The sequence below is a fragment of the Nicotiana sylvestris genome, chromosome 3 (assembly GCF_000393655.2).
Source record: "Nicotiana sylvestris chromosome 3, ASM39365v2, whole genome shotgun sequence".
Taxonomy (NCBI): domain Eukaryota; kingdom Viridiplantae; phylum Streptophyta; class Magnoliopsida; order Solanales; family Solanaceae; genus Nicotiana; species Nicotiana sylvestris.
The window spans coordinates 42,480,274-42,500,638 of NC_091059.1; the positions used below are offsets into that span (position 1 = coordinate 42,480,274).

The following is a 20,365-nucleotide window of genomic DNA, read 5'->3' on the forward strand; positions in this document are numbered from 1 at the left end:
ACCCTCTAAGTTTCGAGCATACGTCTCTTAACAATCTAAAGGTACACGATGAGATTAATAAAATCTCTGAAAAGTATGCTCGTAAACCATACCAAAAATGTTTTATTATCCTAGACCAACCCCTCAAGATGTCCTAATAGAAGAACAGGACAATGACCACTACCACCAAGATTATAGTGGGTCAGATATCTATGAATGGAACATAGATGGTCTTTCTGAAAGGAAAATCTATACGACAGTACATAGAATGCTTATGTATATCACTTTATGTAAAGTTAATAATAATACGGATAGGGCAGTTGCTGAAATGATTATAGCAGGATTTACTGGTCAGCTAAAAGGCTGGTGGGATAATTATCTCACTCATGACCAACGCTTTCAAATAATGAACGCGACCAAGACTAAAGATGAAAAGACTGTTCAAAACTCAGCCTATTCTTTAGTTATGAATATCATCGAACACTTCTCTAGAAGATGGTCTGATAATAGTGAGACCATTAGAACTGTGCTCTAGAATTTGAGTTGTAAAACCCTCACATCCTTTCGATGGTATAAAGATGTTTTTTTATCCAGAGTGAAGGAATTACTAGAGAGTAATAGTACTCATTGAAAGTCCAAATTCATAGATGGACTCCCTTCCTTATTTGCTGAAAGGATTAGAAAAGTCCTTAGAGGTACAGGGATGAGTATTAATTATGATAGTTACTCCTATGGTAAACTAATCAGTGTATGCACTCAAGAAGGTTTAGCTTTATGTAATGAGATCAAGCTAAACCAACAAATTAAGAAACATCGCCTCAATGAGAGGCAACAATTGGGCGAATTTTGTGAACAATTTGCCATTGACATACCTTCTAATAGAAAGAAATCCCATAAGAAGAAGGATTTCAAGAAGAAAAACGGTTCGACTGGAAAATGTTATGAACGGACCCAAAGAAGAAAGGCTTTTTATAAAGCCAGAAAGGGTTTTATCAAATCAAAAAATCCTCAGGCCTGCTATAAATGTGGGCGAATAGACCATTATGCAAAACATGCAAGATCAAGGACAAAATTAAAGATCTTGATTTAGACGATAATATCAAAGATTCTTTATACACGATTCTTTTAAATTCTTCACCAGAAATATCTGATATTGATGAAGAAGATTCATCAACAAGCGCAGAGTTACGAGTCTACCAGGAAGAAAATTATATTTGATCTTCTGAAGATGAGCAATAGTTCTGTAATACAGGACAATGCTCAAATCATTGTTGTAATACTAACGATGATCTTTTTAATATTTACTCTCAATTCACAAACTTGAAGATTAATGTCTTGACCAATGTTAGCATGTTAGAACTATTAGGGGTTATTAATGATCCTGAATTGAGGTCCCAAATTATTGATAAACTTCCTACAACTTCAGAGGTAGGAATAGATGTGGAAAGAATTCCATCCCAAAAAGGACCTTACACTATGTTTGAGATCAGAAGGCTTATTAAAAATAAGTCCCAACCTGAAAGGCCGACTACTGTTCAAGATTTATGTACTGAGATAAATTATCTCAAAAAAGAAATCATGGAATTAAAGGCTTCAAAAATAGCCTTAGACGAAAGAATTTTCAAATTAGAAAATTCTGATACTATTATTAATAAAGACTTCAGTACTAATATTATTAAAGCAAATAATGGTGCAAGCACTTCTGAAGAAAATACTACTAATACTTTACTAGCAGCTATTGATTTTTCTGAAGAAGAATTTTTGAAAAAACTTCAATATTTTACCACTCAGAAGTTTTTGATAAAAATAACCCTTTCAATTGATTAAAATTTCAAAAAAGAGTTCATTGCTCTATTTGATAGTGGAACAGATTTACGTTGTGTAAAAGAAGGAGTAATACCCTCCAGATATTTTTATAAAATCACTCATCGTTTAAAAAATTCTAGTGGTGGTCAAATGAGTTTTTTATATAAATTACCCAGAGCTTACATTTGCCAACATGATATTTGTATTCCAGAAAGTTTTATTTTGGTAAAAGATATTGATCGGGATGTAATACTAGGTGCCCCATTTTTTCATAAATTGATGTCTTTTTCACATTGGGATACAAAAAGTTTTATTGGAACTTACAAGGGAAAAGGAATCACTTTTGAGTTTATAACTCAGCCAATCCAAAGAGTTTTGAACGAAATTATTTCTGATAAAATTTCTACGAACGAAATTATTTGTAATAAAATTTCTTCAAAGGTCAATCAAATTGAATTTTTGAAAACTGAAATTTGTTCTCTTACTATTGAACCGGATTTAAAAAATCCCAAATTGGTAGAAAAAATTAATTTTTCAAAAATATTTTTTTTGCTTCTATTTGCGGTGACCATCCAAACCAATTTTGGAGCAGGAAAAAGCATATCATAAATCTTCCTTATGAAGAAGGCTTTTCTGAGGATAATATCCCTACCAAGGCTCGTCCTTGTCAGATGAACTCCGATTATTTGGAATAATGCAAAAAAGGAGATTGATTCCTTACAACAGAAGGGTTTAATTAGACCCTCAAAGTCCAAATGGTCTTGTACTGCTTTTTATGTTAATAAGCATGCTGGACAGGAACGAGGAGTTCCTAGATTAGTTATTAACTACAAGCCCCTTAATAAGGTCTTAAAATGGATTAGATATCATATTCCTAATAAGAAGGATTTATTAGATAGATTACATGATGCCATTATATTTTCGAAATTTGATTTAAAATCAGGTTATTGGTAAATTCAGATATCTGAATCGGATAGGTATAAAACTGCTTTTAATGTTCCAATGGGTCAATATGAATGGAATGTAATGCCCTTTGGTTTAAAAAATACGCCATCCGAATTTCAAAAAATTATGAATGATATCTTCCTTCCTTATACGGATTTCATAATTGTTTATATTGATGATATCTTGATATTTTCAAAAAATATTGAGTCTCATTTTAAACATTTAGATTTGTTTAGAGAAATTATTATTAAAAATGGTTTAATCATATCCAAACCAAAAATAATGATTTTTCAAAATAACATCAGATTTCTCGGTCATAATATCGAAAAGGGTATAATTATTCCTATTAATAGAAGTATTGAATTTGCTTCTAAGTTCCCTAATGTTATCACTGATAAGACCCAGCTTCAACGATTCCTAGGAAGTTTAAATTATATTTTTCCTTTTATAAAGGATCTTGCTAAAGATACTTCTCTTCTTTATGATAGATTGAAGAAGAATCCAAAAGCTTGGACTGTGAGTCATACAGAATCAGTCAAAAGAATTAAACAAAAGGTTAATAGCCTTCCATGTTTAACTCTTGCTAATCCCACTTGGGCAAAGGTTGTGGAAACTGATGCTTCTGATACTGGTTATGGTGGGATATTGAAACTATTCTCTCCGATGGATAAACAAGAATATCTTGTTCTGTTTTACTCGAGAAAGTGGAATGATTCCAGAAAAATTATGCAATTGTAGCTAGGGAAATTCTTGCTATAGTTAAATGCGTTATGAAATTTCAGACAGATTTATACAATCAGAAGTTTTTAATTAAAACTGATTGCCAAGCTGCAAAGTTTATCTTTAATAAGGATTTTAAACATGATGTGTCCAAGCAAATGTTTGCAAGGTGGCAAAATTTATTAGCCCCCTTTGATTTCGAAATAATATACAAAAAAGATTCTGATAATAACCTTCCTGATTTTATTACAAGAGAATATTTGAACTAATAGTTCTCTCTTTGACTTTTACAAATTATGGAGCCTACGTACAGACCTCCTCGACATCGAGGAAGAGGAAGGGCATCTACCGATGGTAGAGGGAATAATATTCTTGCCCAAATGGGAAATAAAAAACTGATAGCTGCTAATTTAGCAGAAAGTAATATCGACCACCCTTTATATAAGGATTTTATGGATTTTATACAATCCAGAAAAGATGTTCCTCAGTTATATTAGAGGACAATAATGAAAACCTTGGGATTTATAACCAAAAGGACACAAAAGAGTTAATAATTCTTTTGGAGCAGTCCGACCTTAGATGGAAGAATAACCCATGGCAATTAATGGCCAAGTACTTTGATAAAGCGACATACGCTACTCCTGCTTATAAATACAGGATGCATTACGAGATAATACTCTCAACCACAGGATCAGCTGAAATTTAGCATTTCTATCCTCCAAATACAAGAAAAACTTATTGTTTTTCGAAGATAATCATAAAGAAGGTAATACCTTCTGATTAATGGGGAATCAATACTCTTAGGGATCGAGAATACACTCATCCTGACCAAAATGTCTTAGTTAAATTTAATTATTGGGACTATGTGGAAAGTTTTAATAAAACTTTTCTTTACGAGAATCCTCATAGAAAACACTCATGGTTTATCAAGCTCTGCTTTAATATGAACAATCAACAATTTCCAAATTGGTTCTTTAAATGGTGGAAATTATATGGTCCATCACTGGAAATACTTCCTCCTATGTTCAAAAGTTTATATACACAATGGGAAAATATATCATCCAAAATCAATTCACTACAAAAAGATAATATCTTCTATGATGGCATAGCAGCCATGTACTTCTTCATAGAATTCTCAATTCCATGGATAATGAAATGGGATGTTCAAACCAGTTATACCGAAGAAGGAATTCCTTGCCTTCAGAGAATTGTATAACAAGTTTTGGACTAAGCTAGTCCAGCCAGATTATCAAGGAAAGATCTATGGGGAAGATTTAATAAATCAAATCAAGGCCAAAATTGAAGAATATAAAAACCAAGAGGTAACTAATATTGACGAAGGAGAATTAAGCCCCCTCCAACAGGTTACCAGGAAGCTCCAAATGAAAAAATGAGCTATATCCAAGAAAGAGATACTCGCTTCATATTTCGAGGAAGTAAAGAAAGATTTAGCAAAAAATTTTGAAACAGAAATTGGAGACGATATATCAATGACCTCCATTGGAAATACTTCAGATGAAGAAGTCTGTGCAGCAGGTGAAGCACAAAGCAACTCTGGCACAGAAGTGAATATTGATGAAATTGAGGATTTCCTTGCAAAACTGAAGGAAAGTGCCGAAGAATCTTCGGGGAAAAAAGACAACAAGGGAAAGAACAAGTCTTGAATTATTGAAGGCCCCACAGATCAATTATCGGGGTAATAAAAACAAATAACTTTAATAAAGAAGCGGACCCCTCCATCATAAAAAATCTACTTTTATAAAGTAGTCTGTCCGTTAGTAATTATAAGTGCTTTTTACTTTATATCTTGTCGGCCATGTGTAAATCATTTTTGTCGGCCACAGAACTGTTTTAGTTTTTGTTTGATTGTAACTGATCCATTATATAAGAATCATTTCATTACTTAGAGAGACATGCATTAGCCAATGCTCTCCCTTGTTTCTAGCTTCTCTCTCTACTCTTGTAAAAAACCCTCTGTAGTCTTTTGGAATAACAATCAAAAAGGTCACTTGGCCAAGAATCAAGTGGTCTCTGGTATTGAATTCTACTCTCCTTTATTTACATATTTATTTTGTAGTACTGTTTAGCCTAAATGATAGGCTAATAAGGTAAGTATTAGACTTAGTATTTATAGGTAATTTACGAAGCACGTTTGGCCTAACCAATGTTTACTGTCGAAATTGGTAACTTCCTAGTCTATATAGTTCTTAACCTGTAACTTCATCTGGGTGATACATTAGACTCTTAGTTACAAAACATGCTTCGTAAATTACCTATAAATAATAAGTCTAACACTTACCTGATTAGTCTATCATTTAGACTAAACAGTACTGCAAAATGAATATGTAAATAAAGGAGAGTAGAATTTAATACTAGAGACCGGCTTGTAGTTAATAACTAATCAAGGAACTCCTCGTTCCTGTTCAGCATGCTTATTAACATAAAAAGCAGTACAAGACCATTTGGACTTTGAGGGAATTTGGGATTTTTTAAATCCTGTTCAATAGTAAGAGAACAAATTTCAATCAAAAATTCAATTTGATTGACCTTTGAAGAAATTTTATCAGAAATGATTTCATTCAAAAATCTTTGGATTGGCTGAGTTATAAAGTCAAAAGTGATTCATTTTCCCTTGTAAGTTCCAGTAAAATTTTTTGTATCCCAATGTGAAAAAGGCATCAATTTATGAAAAAATGGGACACCTAGTATTACGTCCCAATCAATATCTTTTACCAAAACAAAACTTTCTGGAATACAAATATCCTGTTGGCAAATGTAAGCTCTAGGTAATTTATATGAAATACCCATTTGACCATCACTAGCATTTATTAAACGATGAGTGATTTTATAAAAATATCTGGAGGGTATTACTCCTTCTTTTACACAACTTAAATCTGCTTCACTATCTAACAGAGCTATAAACTCTTTTTTGAAATTTTAATCAACTGAAAGGGTTATTTTTATCAAAAACTTCTGAGTGGTAAAATATTGAAGTTTTTGCAAAAAATCATCTTCAGAAAAATCAATAGCTTCTAGTAAAGTATTAGCAGTATTTTCTTCTGAAGTACTTGCACCACTATTTGCTTCAGTAATAATAGTACTGAAGTCTTTATTAATAACAGTATCGAAATTTTCTAATTTGAAAATTCTTTCATCTAAGGATATATTTGAAGCCTTTAATTCCGTGATTTGTGTTTTGAGATAATTTATCTCAGTATATAAATCTTGGACAGTAGACGGCCTTTCAGGCTGGGAATTATTTTTAATAAGCCTTCTGATCTTAGACATAGTGTAAGGTCCTTCTTGGGATGGAATTCTTTCTACCTCTGTTCCTACCTCTGAAGTTGTAGGAAGTTTATCAATAATTTGGGACCTCAATTCAGGGTCTTTAGTAACCCTTAATAGTTCTAGCATGCTATCATTGGTCAAGACATTAATCTTCAAGTCTGTGAATTGAAAGTAAATATTAAAAAGATCATCGTCAGTAATACAACAATGATTTGAGCATTGTCCTATATTACAGAACTCTTGCTCATCTTCAAAAGATGAAACATAATTTTCTTCCTGAAGGACTCGTAAGCCTTTGCTTGTTGATGAATCAATCTTCTTCATCAGTATAGATATTTCTGGTGAAGAATTTAAACATAGGATTAGAAAGGTCCTTAGAGGTATAGGGATGAATATTAATTATGATACTTACTCCTATAGTAAACTATTCAGTGTATGCACTTAGGAAGGTTTAGCTTTATGTAATGAGATCAAGCTAAACCAACAAATTAAGAAACATCGCCTCAATGAGAGGCAATAATTGGGTGAATTTTGTGAACAATTTGCCATTGACATACCTTCTAATAGAAAGAAATCCCATAAGAAGAAGGAATTCAAGAAGAAAAAGGGTTCGACTGGAAAACGTTATGAACGGACCCAAAGAAGAAAGGCTTTTCATAAAGCCATAAAGGGTTTTGCAAAAATTCATCTTTAGAAAAATCAATAGCTGCTAGTAAAGTATTAGCAGTATTTTCTTCCGAAGTACTTGCACCATTATTTGCTTTAGTAATATTAGTACTGAAGTCTTTATTAATAACAATATCAAAATTTTCTAATTTTCTAATTCTTTAATCTAAGGATATATTTGAAGCCTTTAATTCTGATATTTTTTTTGAGATAATTTATCTCAGTACATAAATCTTGGACAGTAGCCGGTCTTTCAGGCTGGGATTTATTTTTAATAAGCCTTCTGATCTCAGACATAGTGTAAGGTCCTTTTTGGGATGAAATTCTTTCCACCTCTATTCCTACCTCTGAAGTTGTAGGAAGTTTATCAATAATTTGGGACCTCAATTCAGGGTCTACTAGGATCGCTTCCGATGAGGCTCAGGAATAAATTACCAGAACTTCAGCCTTGGCTAGCTACTAACCTCTAGGTAAACCTTAAACCATGGTGCTCCTTACAACCCTTCAACGTCCACTCTGACTAAACGAGTTCAACCGAGTACCACCGGCTAGGTTGGCCTATAAGAATTGTTTCATTTTTTAAATTCATAATCTTGCACATAGGATTCAGAGTATATAAAGGTTTGAAATAAATCCTATAACAGATACATATAACCTCTGTACAAGGAAAATAATCATAACCATGTAATTTAATGCTGAGAATCAAAGCATTTAAAGAGTTCTATATAACCTCATATGGGTGATACAGTAGACTCTTAGTTACAAAACATGCTTCGTAAATTACCTATAAATACTAAGTCTAACACTTACGTAATTAGCCTATGATTTAGGCTAAACAGTACTACAAAATAAATATGTAAATAAAGGGGAGTACTGTTTTTATGTTAATAAGCATGCTGAACAGGAACGAGGAGTTCCTAAATTAGTTATTAACTACAAGCCCCCTTAATAAAGTCTTAAAATTTATTAAAAATCTTATTCCTAATAAGAAGGATTTATTAAATAGATTACATGATGCCATTATATTTTCGAAATTTGATTTAAAATCAGGTTATTGGCAAATTCAGATATCTGAATCGGATATGTATAAAACTATTTTTATTGTTCCGATGGGTCAATATGAATGGAATGTAATGCCCTTTGGTTTAAAAAATATGTCATCCGAATTTTAAAAAATTATGAATGATATCTTCCTTCCTTATATGGATTTCATAATTGTTTATATTGATGATATCTTGATATTTTCAAAAAATATTGAGTCTCATCTTAAACATTTAGATTTGTTTAGAAATATTATTATTCAAAATGGTTTAGTTATATCTAAATCAAAAATGATCATTTTTCAAGATAATATCAGATTTCTCGGTTGTAATATCGAAAAGGGTAGATTATTCCTATTAATAGAAGTATTGAATTTGCTTCTAAGTTCCCTGATATTATCACTGATAAGACCCAACTTCAACAATTCCAATGAAGTTTAAATTATATCTCTCCTTTTATAAAGGATCTTGCTAAAGATATTGCTCTTCTTTATGATAGATTGAAGAAGAATCCAAAAGCTTGGACTGATAGTCATACAGAATCAGTCAAAAGAATTAAACAAAAGTTTAATAACCTTCCATGTTTAACTCTTGCTAATCTCACTTGGGCAAAGGTTGTGGAAACTGATGCTTCTGATATTGGTTATGGTGGGATATTGAAACAATGCTCTCCGATGGATAAATAAGAATATCTTGTTCAGTTTTACTCAGGAAAGTGGAATGATTCCCAGAAAAATTATGCAACAGTAGCTAGGGAAATTCTTGCTATAGTTAAATGCGTTATGAAATTTCAGACAGATTTATACAATCAGAAGTTTTTAATTAAAACTGATTGCCAAGCTGCAAAGTTTATCTTTAATAAGGATTTTAAACATGATGTGTTCAAGCAAATGTTTGCAAGGTGGCAAGCTTTATTAGCCCCCTTTGATTTCGAAATAATATACAAAAAAGGGTTTGATAATACCCTTCCTGATTTTCTTACAAGAGAATATCTCTAAACTAATAGTTCTCTCTTTGACTTTTACATATTATGAGGCCTACGTACAGACCGCCTCGACATCGAGGAAGAGGAAGGGCATCTACCGATGGTAGAGGGAATAATATTCTCGCCCAAATGGGAAATCAAAAACTGAAGCTAATTTAGCAAGAGGTAATACTAACCACCCTTTATATAAGGATTTTATGGATTTTATACAATCCAGAAAAGATGAAGGTACATCATCCAATATGCCAACCTATTCCTCAGCTATATCAGAGGACAACAATGAAAACCTTGAGGTTTATAACCAAAAGGACACAAAAGACTTAATAATTCTTTTGGAATAATCCAACCTTAAATGGAAGGATAACCCATGGCAATTAATGGCTAGGTACTTTGATACAATGTCATACGCTACTCCTGCTTATAAATACAGGATGCATTACGAGATAATACTCTCAACCACAGGATTAGCTGAAATTCAGCATTTCTATCCTACAAATACAAGAATGCATTACGAGATAATACTCTCAACCAGAGGATCAGCTGAAATTCATTATTTCTATCTTGCAAATACAAGAAAAACTTATAGTTTTTCGAAGATAATTATAATGAAGGTAATACCTTTAGATGAATGGGGAATCAGTACTATATATATATATATATATATATATATATATATATATATATATATATATATTAAACGAGGTATAATAATTTATAATTATGATTTTGTGAATCGACCTACATATGATTCATCACTAATATAAGAATAGTAATTTTAGAGTATAGTCTCTCCCTTGACAAAACTTTTTTAATGACTATATTGTTGATGCTATATATTGTGTTATGGCGTTGTGCAGGTGAATCATTTAGTGGGTTCTATGAGTTTTGCATGTCAACTGGACTCACAAATTTTGGCTCGAACTCCCTATATATGTAAAATAAAATTTCTAATAATAACTAGATCTATCTCGGCATTATACATTGGTTACATTCAGTAAACCAGATACACCGTATCTTCTAACCCTCCAAATAATGTTTATTCAGAAAAACACAAGAAGCTGTTTTCTATCACCGACCTAAAAAATGTGTCACACGCTAACCTGTTCCTCCAAGGAATTTGTTATGTGCAAGGGGCAGATATATCAAAATAGTACTGATTCACTCGCATTGTATTTTAAGCTGCACCTCAAGTGTTCTTTGTAACTATAGTGAATTAAGAGGTTATAACTCAAATTATACAAGCATGAATCTTTGTATCTTGGTCAGAGTTGTCGACCGGCCTTCTCAAATGCCTAGTAGTTATTTGAGGAAAAAGAATCGTATACTCGGTGTCAAGTGTCAACTAATCAAAATTAACTTGATATATTGAAAAAGAAATTAACTTCGTGATAGCTTAGTTCACCAACAACTACAATTATCTTCAATAATTGACGTTACTTTAGTACAATGTTCCTACTTACCCAAATAATACAAGTGATTAACATCTATAGGACGTGGATCACCAAAATCAGGTCACTATCAAAGCTAGACAGCTAGGTACGTAGCGAGTAATATTTTATCATGGCAATTAACCAGGAATATTTGTTATTAAAAACATGTATTTCGTTTTGTTAAATGAAATTAGTAAAGCGTATTTTGACAAGAACAAATGTCTGTAAAACGTTTTGTTTATCAATTGATGCTCGAAACTTATCAATCTGATTTAATATTGGACTTGCGTCGATCAAAAGTAAAATGTAATGACCTGGCCAGTCGTTTCATGAGTTGCATCTTTGTTTTCCCCGTTTCTATTTTCTTCTATATTCTTCAGCTGTATTTTATCATATCACGTTGGTTGATTCGGGTTCAGAGTAGTTTTGGAGTGGAATAAGGCACTAAGCCTCCTATTTAGAAGTTTAAGTTGGAAAAGTCAACCGGATATTGACCTATGAGTAACCGATCTTGGAATGGAATTCCGGAAGTTGCAGTAAGTTCGTAGAGTTATTTGTGACTTGTGTGCAAATTTTGAGAATATTCGGAAAAGGTTTGGTTGGTTTCGGTGTCATTTGTGGAATTTAGGAGTTCGGAGTTCTTAGGCTTGAATCCGAGATTTGATTCGATGTTTGATGTTGTTTTGAGTGATTCTGTGATAACCCAAAGGATCATCTTGTATTTTAGAATCCAAATCTGGGTTCCGAGGTCTTGAAAAGCTTATTTTCCTTCTCTTCGATTTGCGAGCGCAGTCCGGGTGCGTTTCCAAAAAGCTTTTATGTGAAATTTAAGAAACATATTGAATTTGGCCTTTAAAATTGATTAAAGTTGACTTCGGTCAATATTTTTGGTAAACGAACCCGGACCCGTGACTTGACGGTCCCGTGGGGTCCGTAGTAAAATATGGGACTTGGGCATATGCCCGGAATCGAATTCCGAGGTCCCTAACCCAAGAAAAGAAATTTTTAAAGAGAATGATTTGCTGAAAAATATAAGGACCTTTGGAAATGAAATGGTGTGTGATCTTGATGGTATCAGTCTCATATTTTGGTTCCGGAGCCCGGTACAGATTTAATATAATATTTAAGTCACATATGTGAAATTTGGTAAGAACCAGAGTTGACTTGACGTGATTCAGACGTCCGGTTGTGAAAATAGTAAATTTGAAGTATTCTTGAGGAAAATCATGAGTTTGAGGTTAAATTCATAATTTTTGATATTATTTTAATGATTTAATCGCACGAGCAAGTCCGTATGATATTTTTAGACTTGCATGCATGTTTGGTTTGGAGCCCCGAGGGCTCGGTGAGTTTTGGATAAGCCACGGAGTGAGTTTGGACTTAGAAAATTTCTTATTTGTATCTGGTATTTGTTGCAGGCTCTGATCTCGCAATTGCGAGGCTATGCTTCGCAATTGCGAGCCTTTCAGGCTTGACAATTCCGAGGGGCTTTATCGCAATTTCGAAGAAGCCCTGGCCAGCATATGTTCGCATTTGCAAACATCCCTTCGCATTTGCGAAGTCAATAGGGAGGGGCCAGTCATCGCAATTGCGACAAAATATTCGCAATTGCGAGAGGAGCAGACATGGAGCAGGTTCGCAATTGCGAAGCCTATCTCGCATTTGTGAGCTTCGCAATTGCGACATCTGCACCTGATCAAAACATCTTTTGGACGGGATTTTTACTTCGTTCTTCAAAATTTCAAACCCTAAACTCCTAAGGGCGATTTTCTAAAGCAAGTTCTTCCCCAAATCATAGGTAAATGAATATTAACTATTTTTCTTCAATCTATTTCATCGTTTTACATGATTTCACCTCAAAATCTAGGGTTTTTTCATGGAAAATTGGGCGTTCTTGGGTGGAAATTAAGATTTTTAATTTTTGGGGATTTGGACCTCAATTTGAATTCGGATTTTAAAACCAATTGCATATTTGATTTCGTGGGTAAATGGGTAATCGAGTTTTGGTTCGAACTTCGAGTTTTGACTAAGCGTGCCAGGGGTCGATTTTTGACTTTTTAGGGAAAACATTGAAAAATCTATATTCATGCATTAGAATTGGTTTATTTAGCATTTATTGATGTTATTAAGTAAATTATGACTAGATACAAGCAGATTGGAAGTGGAACCGAGAGATAAAGCGGTAATTGAGGCTTGATTTTGTCCGTGGAATTGAGGTAAGTGTTTAGTGTAACCTTAGCTTGAGGGAATAGATGTTGTGGTCTTATTTTATATGTGTTAGTGTTGAGTACGACGTATAGGTGTGGTGACGAGTATCTATACGTTGGTGTCGAGCATGCCCGTGTGTCACGACCCTATCCCCGAACCCGGTCGTGATGGCGGCTCTCGTGAAGACAAGGCCAGCCAGTTCAACCCAACTCAACTTTTTAAGCAGTTAATCAATATAAAAATAGTCTAAACATGATTTAAACAATACTAAATAGCGGAAATATCGATAACAATGCGGAAAGTTCAACCCAACACAGCCATAACCGGGGTGTCACAAGTCACGAGCATCTCTAAACTATAATACTAGTCTGCTAAAGTCATAAACTACTACAAGTGTTTGAAAGGAAACAGAAATGATAGAGAAGTAGAGACACGGGGCTACAAACATCAACAACTACCTCGTAGTCTCCGAAAAACCGCCTGGAACTAGAGGAATCAACACTCAAGAGCAGTACCAGCCACGCCTGAATCTGCACATAACTGCTTTAAAAGTTGAGTTGGGTTGAACTAGCTGGCCTTGTCTTCACGAGAGGCGCCATCACGACCGGGTTCGGGGATAGGGTCATGACAAGTTGGTATCAGAGCCTAGGTTACATAGGTCTCACGAGTCATGAGCAGGTTTAGTAGAGTCTTGCGGATCGGTACAGAGACGTCTGTATTTATCCTCGAGAGGCTGCAGAACCTTTAGGAAAACTTCACATTCTTGAAATTCTTGTCGTGCGAACTTGTTGATCCGAGTACTAAACTTCTGTTATTCCATTCTCTCACAGATGGTGAGGACACGCGCTACTGGGTGGGGTGGACGACCACTAGTACTACCAACTGAGACCACCAGAGGCCGAGGACACAGTCGTGGCAGAGGTAGAGCAGCAAGGGCAGCACCTGTTGATCTACCAGCTGCCTTAGCTCAGGATTAGGCTCCAGCTATGGATGCTCCAGCAGCACCAGTTCAGGCACCAGCTGTGCCCATCGTGATTCCGGGTCTTCAGGAGGGCTTGGCACAGATCTTATCGGTTTGCACTGGTCTGGCTTAGGCGGTTTCAGCCACTACTGCCGCAGCTACTTCACAGGCCGGGGGAGGAAATCAGACTCCCGCCCCTCGCACACCTGAGCAGGTAGTGTAGGGACTTCAGACGCCAGGGGCGCATCAAGCCTAGCCGGTCGCAGCTGCTCAGGACTATGTGGTTCCTGTCATGCCGGAGGATGAGCAGCGTAGATTGGAGAGGTTTGGTAGATTACAACCTCCGACCTTCGGTGGCTCAGAGGGCGAGGATGCCCAGGGCTTGTTGGATAAGTGTTAGAGGATGCTTCGTACTGCTGGTATTCTGGAGACCAGTGGGGTCGCTTTTACCACCTATCAGTTTTCTGGAGCTGCTTTTACTTGGTGGGAGGATTTTGAGAGGCATAGGCCTGTTGGTGCAGCGCCCCTTACTTGGCAGCAGTTCACCATTCTTTTCCTGGAGAAGTATGTGCCGCAGTCCCGCAGAGAGGAGTTGCATAGACAGTTTGAGAGGTTGCGACAGGGGGATATGACTGTGTCACAGTATAAGTTGAGGTTTTCTGAGTTGGCTCGTTATGCCATCTGGATGGTTTCGACAGATCGAGAGAGGATCAGGAGATTTGTTGATGGTCTTACTTACCACCTCCGTATTCTTATGACCAGAGAGAGGTTGACTGGTGCTACCTTCGAGGAGGTTGTTGATATCGCCCGTGAGATTGAGACTGTTCACTGTCAGGAGCGAGAGGAGAGGGAGGCCAAGAGGCCTTGAGGATCTGGCAGCTATAGTGGTGCTCCTTCGAGGGGCCAGTTCCAGAATAACAGAGGCTGTTCATTCAGGCCTGCTTAGTCAGCTTGCCCAAGTTATCGGGGGGCATCTTCGGGTCATGGTTATCATGGATCTCAGCAGGGCCAGTCCTCACTCAACGCCCTTTCAGATTAGAGTGCATCTCGTGCTCCATCGTTTTAGGGTTCTTCTATGCTGAGTACATCTGCTAGTCACACTAGTGCGAGGGGTTAACTTCAGTCCCCTTCTCCAGCACCTGGAGTTGTTATGAGTGTGGCGAGATGGGCCACATGTGGAGGCAATGTCCTCGTCGTGTTGCTAGTTCGTCCCAGCAGAGGGGTCAGTCTTTGGCTTCACTGCCAGTTTCTTCACCCCCACGCGAGTAGCCAGCTAGGGGTGGAGGTCAGTCATCTAGGGCTCGCCCCAGAGGGGGAGGTCGATCAGGGGGCAGTTAGGCCCATTTCTATGCACTCCCAGGCAGACCCAATGCTATTGCTTCAGATGTTGTTATCACATGTATTGTTTCAGTCTGCCACAGAGATGCCTCTGTATTATTTGATCCCGGTTTCACCTTTTCTTATGTGTCATCATATTTTTCTCATTATTTGGGTACGCCTCATGAGTTTCTTGTTTTACCTGTTCATGTATCTACCCCGGTGGGCGATACTGTTGTTGTAGACCGTGTGTACCGGTCATGTATGGTGACTATTGGGAGTATGGAGACCCGAGTGGATCTATTACTACTGAGCATGGTGGATTTTGATGTCATTTTGGGCATTGATTGGTTATCTCCGTGTCGTGCTATTCTGGACTGTCATGCTAAGACAATCATATTGGCTATGTCGGGTGTGCCACAGATCAAGTGGCGAGGTGTGACTGATTACGTTCCTAGTAGAGTGATCTCTTTCTTGAGAGCCCAGCGTATGGTTGGGAAGGGTTGTCTTTCATACCTAGCGTTTGTGAGGGATGTTGGAGCTGAGACTCACAGTATTGATTCTGTTCCAATTGTGAGGGATTTTCCTGATGTGTTTCCTGCAGACCTGCCAGGCATGCCACCAGACAGGGATATTGATTTTGGTATTGACTTAGTGTCGGACACTTAGCCCATTTCTATTCCGCCATACCGTATGGCACCAGCAGAGTTGAAGGAATTGAAGGAGCAACTTCAGGAGCTCCTAGATAAGGGGTTCATTCAGCCTAGTGTGTAACCTTGGGGTGCGCCGGTTCTATTTGTGAAGAAGAAGGATGGCACAATGAGAATGTGCATTTATTATAGGTAATTGAACAAGGTAACAATTAAGAACAAGTATCCTTTGCCTCGCATTGATGATGTATTTGACCAGCGAGGGTGTTCTCCAAGATTGATCTCCGTTCAGGTTATCACCAGTTGAAGATTAGGGACTCGGATATTCTTAAGACAACTTTCAGGACCCGATATAGTCATTATGAGTTCTTGATGATGTCTTTTGGGCTGACCAATGCCCCAGTAGAGTTCATGCATTTGTTGAACAGCGTATTTCGGTCTTATCTCGATTCATTCGTAATAGTCTTCATTGATAATATTCTAGTGTATTCGCGTAGTCAGGAGGAGCACGCGGAGCATTTGAGAGTTGAATTGCAGAGATTGAGGGAGGAGAAACTTTATGCAAAATTCTCCAAGTGTTAGTTTTGGCTTGGTTCAGTGGCTTTCTTGGGGCACGTGGTGTCCAGCGAGGGTATTCAGGTTGATCCGAGGAAGATAGAGGCGGTTCAGAGTTGGACCAGACCATCCTCAGCCACAGAGATTCGCAGTTTTCTTGGTTTGGCAGGTTATTATTGCCGGTTTTTTCAGAGATTCTCATCTATCGCATCACCCTTGACCAAGTTGACTTAGAAGGGTGCTACATTTGTATAGTCGGACGAGTGTGAGGAGAGCTTTCAGAAGCTCAAGACAGCTTTGACCACAACTCCAATGTTGGTTTTGCCATCAGCTTCAGGTTCATATACTATGTATTGTGATGCTTCGAGAGTTGGGATTGTTTGTATGTTGATGTAGGAGGGTAGAGTTATAGCTTATGCTTCTCGTCAGTTGAAGCCCCATGAGAAGAACTACCCCGTTGATGATTTGGAGTTGGCTACCATAGTTCATGCATTGAAGATTTGGAGGCATTACTTGTATGGTGTATCTTGTGAGGTGTTCTCTGATCATCGCAGTCTTTAGCATTTGTTCAAGCAAAAGGATCTTAATTTGAGGCAGCAGAGATGGTTGGAGTTGCTTAAGGATTATAATATCACTATATTGTACCATCCGGGAAAGGGCAATGTGGTGGCCAATGCTTTGAGCCGAACGGCAGTGAGTCTGGGGAGTTTGGCATATATTCCAGTTGGGGAGAGACCTCTTGTAGTTGATGTTCAGGCCTTGGTCAATCGGTTTGTGAGATTAGACATTTCGGAGCCCAGTCGGGTATTGGCTTGTGTGGTATCTTGGTCTTCCTTATATGATTGCATCAGAGAGCGCTAGTACGATGATCCACATTTGCTAGTCCTTAAGGACCAGAGTTCAGCATGATGATGCCAGAGATGTGACCATCGGCAATGATGGGGTGTTGAGGATGCAGGGCCAGATTTGCGTGCCCAATGTGGGTGGGCTTCGGGAGTTGATTCTGGAGGAGGCCCATAGCTTGCGGTATTCCATTAATCCGGATTCCGTGAAGATGTATCAGGATATGCGGCATCACTATTGGTGTAGAAGAATGAAGAAATATATTGTGGGATTTGTAGCTCGGTGTCTCAATTGTCAACAGGTGAAATATGAGCATCAGAGACCGGGTGGCTTGCTACAAAAGATGGATATTCCTGAATGGAAGTGGGAGAGAATCACTATGGGCTTTGTTGTTGGACTTCCACGAACTTTGAGGAACTTCGATGCTATTTGGGTGATTATGGATCGGCTGACCAAGCCCGCGCACTTCATTCCTGTGTGTACTACCTATTCTTCAGAGCGGTTGGCAGGGATTTATATCCGGGAGATTGTTTGTTTGCATGGTGTTTCGGTTTCCATCATTTCAGATAGAGGTACTCAGTTTACTTCGTAGTTTTGGAGAGCCGTGCAAAGAGAGTTGGGTACTCAAGTTAAGTTGAGCACAACATTTCATCCTCAGACAGACGGGCAGTCCAAGCGTACTATTCAGATATTGGAGGACATGTTGCATGCTTGTTTTATTGATTTCGGTAGGTCATGGGATGAGTTCCTACCGTTTTCAGAGTTTGCTTATAACAACAGCTACCAGCCGAGTATTCAGATGGCTCCATATGAGGCTTTATATGGGAGGCGGTGCAGATCGCCAGTTAGCTGGTTTGAGCCCGGTGAGGTCAAGCTATTGGGGACTGATTTGGTACAGGATGCTTTGGAGAAGGTGAAGGTGATTCAGGAGAGGCTTCGTACAACGTAGTCGAGGCAAAAGAGTTATGCTGATAGGAAGGTTCGAGATGTGTCCTACATGGTTGGCGAGAAGGTTCTATTGAAGATTTCACCCATTAAGGGTGTTATGAGATTTGGGAAGAAAGGGAAATTGAGTCCTTGGTTCATTGGGCCTTTTGAGGTGCTTCAAAGCATTGGGGAGGTGGCTTATGAGCTTGCTTTGCCACCCATCTTGTCGAGTGTGCATCCGATATTTCATGTTTTTATGCTCCGGAAGTATATTGGGGATCCGTCTCATGTTTTGGATTTTACCACAGTTTAGTTAGATGATGATTTGACCTATGATGTGGAGCCAGTAGCTATTTTGGGTTATCAGGTTCGAAAGTTGAGGTCAAAGGATATAGCTTTAGTGAAAGTGTAGTGGAGAGGCTGGCCCGTGAAGGAGGCTACCTAGGAGACTGAGCGGGAGATGCGGAGCAGATATCCTCAGCTATTTGAGGCTTCAAGTATGTTTCTTGACTCGTTCGAGGACGAACGTTTGCTTAAGTTGGGGAGGATGTGACGACCCGGCCAGTCGTGTCATGAGTTACTACTCCATTTTCCCCATTTCAACTTCTTTATGCTTCGTTATCCGTGTTTTTGTGGTATCGGGTTGGTCGAATCGAGTTCGGAATGAGTTTGGTGAAGTTTGAGACACTTAGTCTCTTTTAAGAAGACTTAAGTTGGAAAAGTTAACCAGATGTTGACTTATGTGTTAGAAGGCCCGGAAGTGAGTTCCGATGGTTCGGTTAGCTTCGGAAAGTGATTTGTGACTTAGGAGTGCGATCGGAATGAGTTTTGGAGTTGTAGAGAATATTTAGGCTTAAATTGGCGAAATTGATATTTTGGCAATTTCCCGTTGAGAGGCGAGATTTTGATATTGGGGTCGGAATAGAATTCCGAGAGTTGCAGTAGCTTCGTTGTGTCATTTGGAATGTGTGTGCAAAATTTCAAGTCATTCGAATGAGATTTGATAGATTTTTTGATCGAAAACATAATTTAAGAGTTCTTGCAGTTCTTAGGCTTGAATCCTATGTTAAATTGGTGATTTGATGTGTTGTGAGCGTTCCTAAGTTTTGAACAAGTTTGAACGATGTCATAGGATGTGTTGGTACAATTGGTTTGGTTTGAAGTTCCGGGGGTTCCGGGTAGGTTCCGGGATGTTTTATGATGAAAATCATAGCTGTAGCAGGTCTAGAAGGGTTGCAAGCCTTAGAACCCACCAGCGCGGTCCGCATAAAATGAAGTGTGGCTGCGGTAGGTGCTGTGCGGCCACGGTGGGGAACATTTCACTGGTCCTACTTCGGAAGCTCATATCGTTTGATTTATAAGGAATGTTAAGATGATTTAAAAACAAAAATTGTAGCCCTTCGTGACTATTTTCAGAAAGGTAAAGATATCACAATTTGAACATCTGTAGCGAAAGTTATGGCCAAATTACTAAAGCCTGTCACTATAGATGAAAACCTGTGCGGCCGCAGCCGTTTTTTTGCGGACCGTACTGGTTTTGTGTGGACCGCAGTCGTTTTTGTGTGGCCCGCAGAGGGGGACATCTGTGGGGTACTTTATAAATACTAGGTATTGGGTTTTATTTAATATTTTGACCTAGAGAGCTCGGATTTTAGCGATTTTTTGAAGGTTTTCAAGAAAATTCATCGGGGCAAGTGATTCTAATTCAGATTTGGCTATAGTACATGAATCTATCATTGAATTCTTCATTTAATTCGTGATTTGGTAAGAAAATTTGTGAAATCTTCCAAAAATATAAAATGATGATTTGAAGGAACAATGGTATCAGAATTGGATAATTTTGGTATGGTTAGACTTGTGAGGCTATGAGGATTCTGAAAATGTAGATTTTACCTGATTCCGAGACGTGGGCCCGGTGCTTGGGTTTTGGTAATTTCGGGATTCATGCCCTTTGTTGACTGTTCTCGCTTGGGCCTTGTTCCCTTAGCATATTGTGACGCATTCCTTCTGATTTTTGATAGATTCGACGCGCGTGGAGGCCGATT

At 37.7% G+C, this 20,365-nt stretch overlaps 1 long non-coding RNA gene across 1 annotated transcript; it reads left to right on the top strand.

The window, feature by feature from the left end:
• Positions 1–9,420: 9,420 nt before the first annotated feature.
• LOC138888728 (uncharacterized) lies at positions 9,421–10,749 on the top strand. The gene is made up of 2 exons (XR_011406021.1): positions 9,421–9,594; positions 10,287–10,749. It is a non-coding gene; the product is annotated as an uncharacterized lncRNA (long non-coding RNA).
• The last annotated feature ends 9,616 nt before the right edge of the window (positions 10,750–20,365 follow it).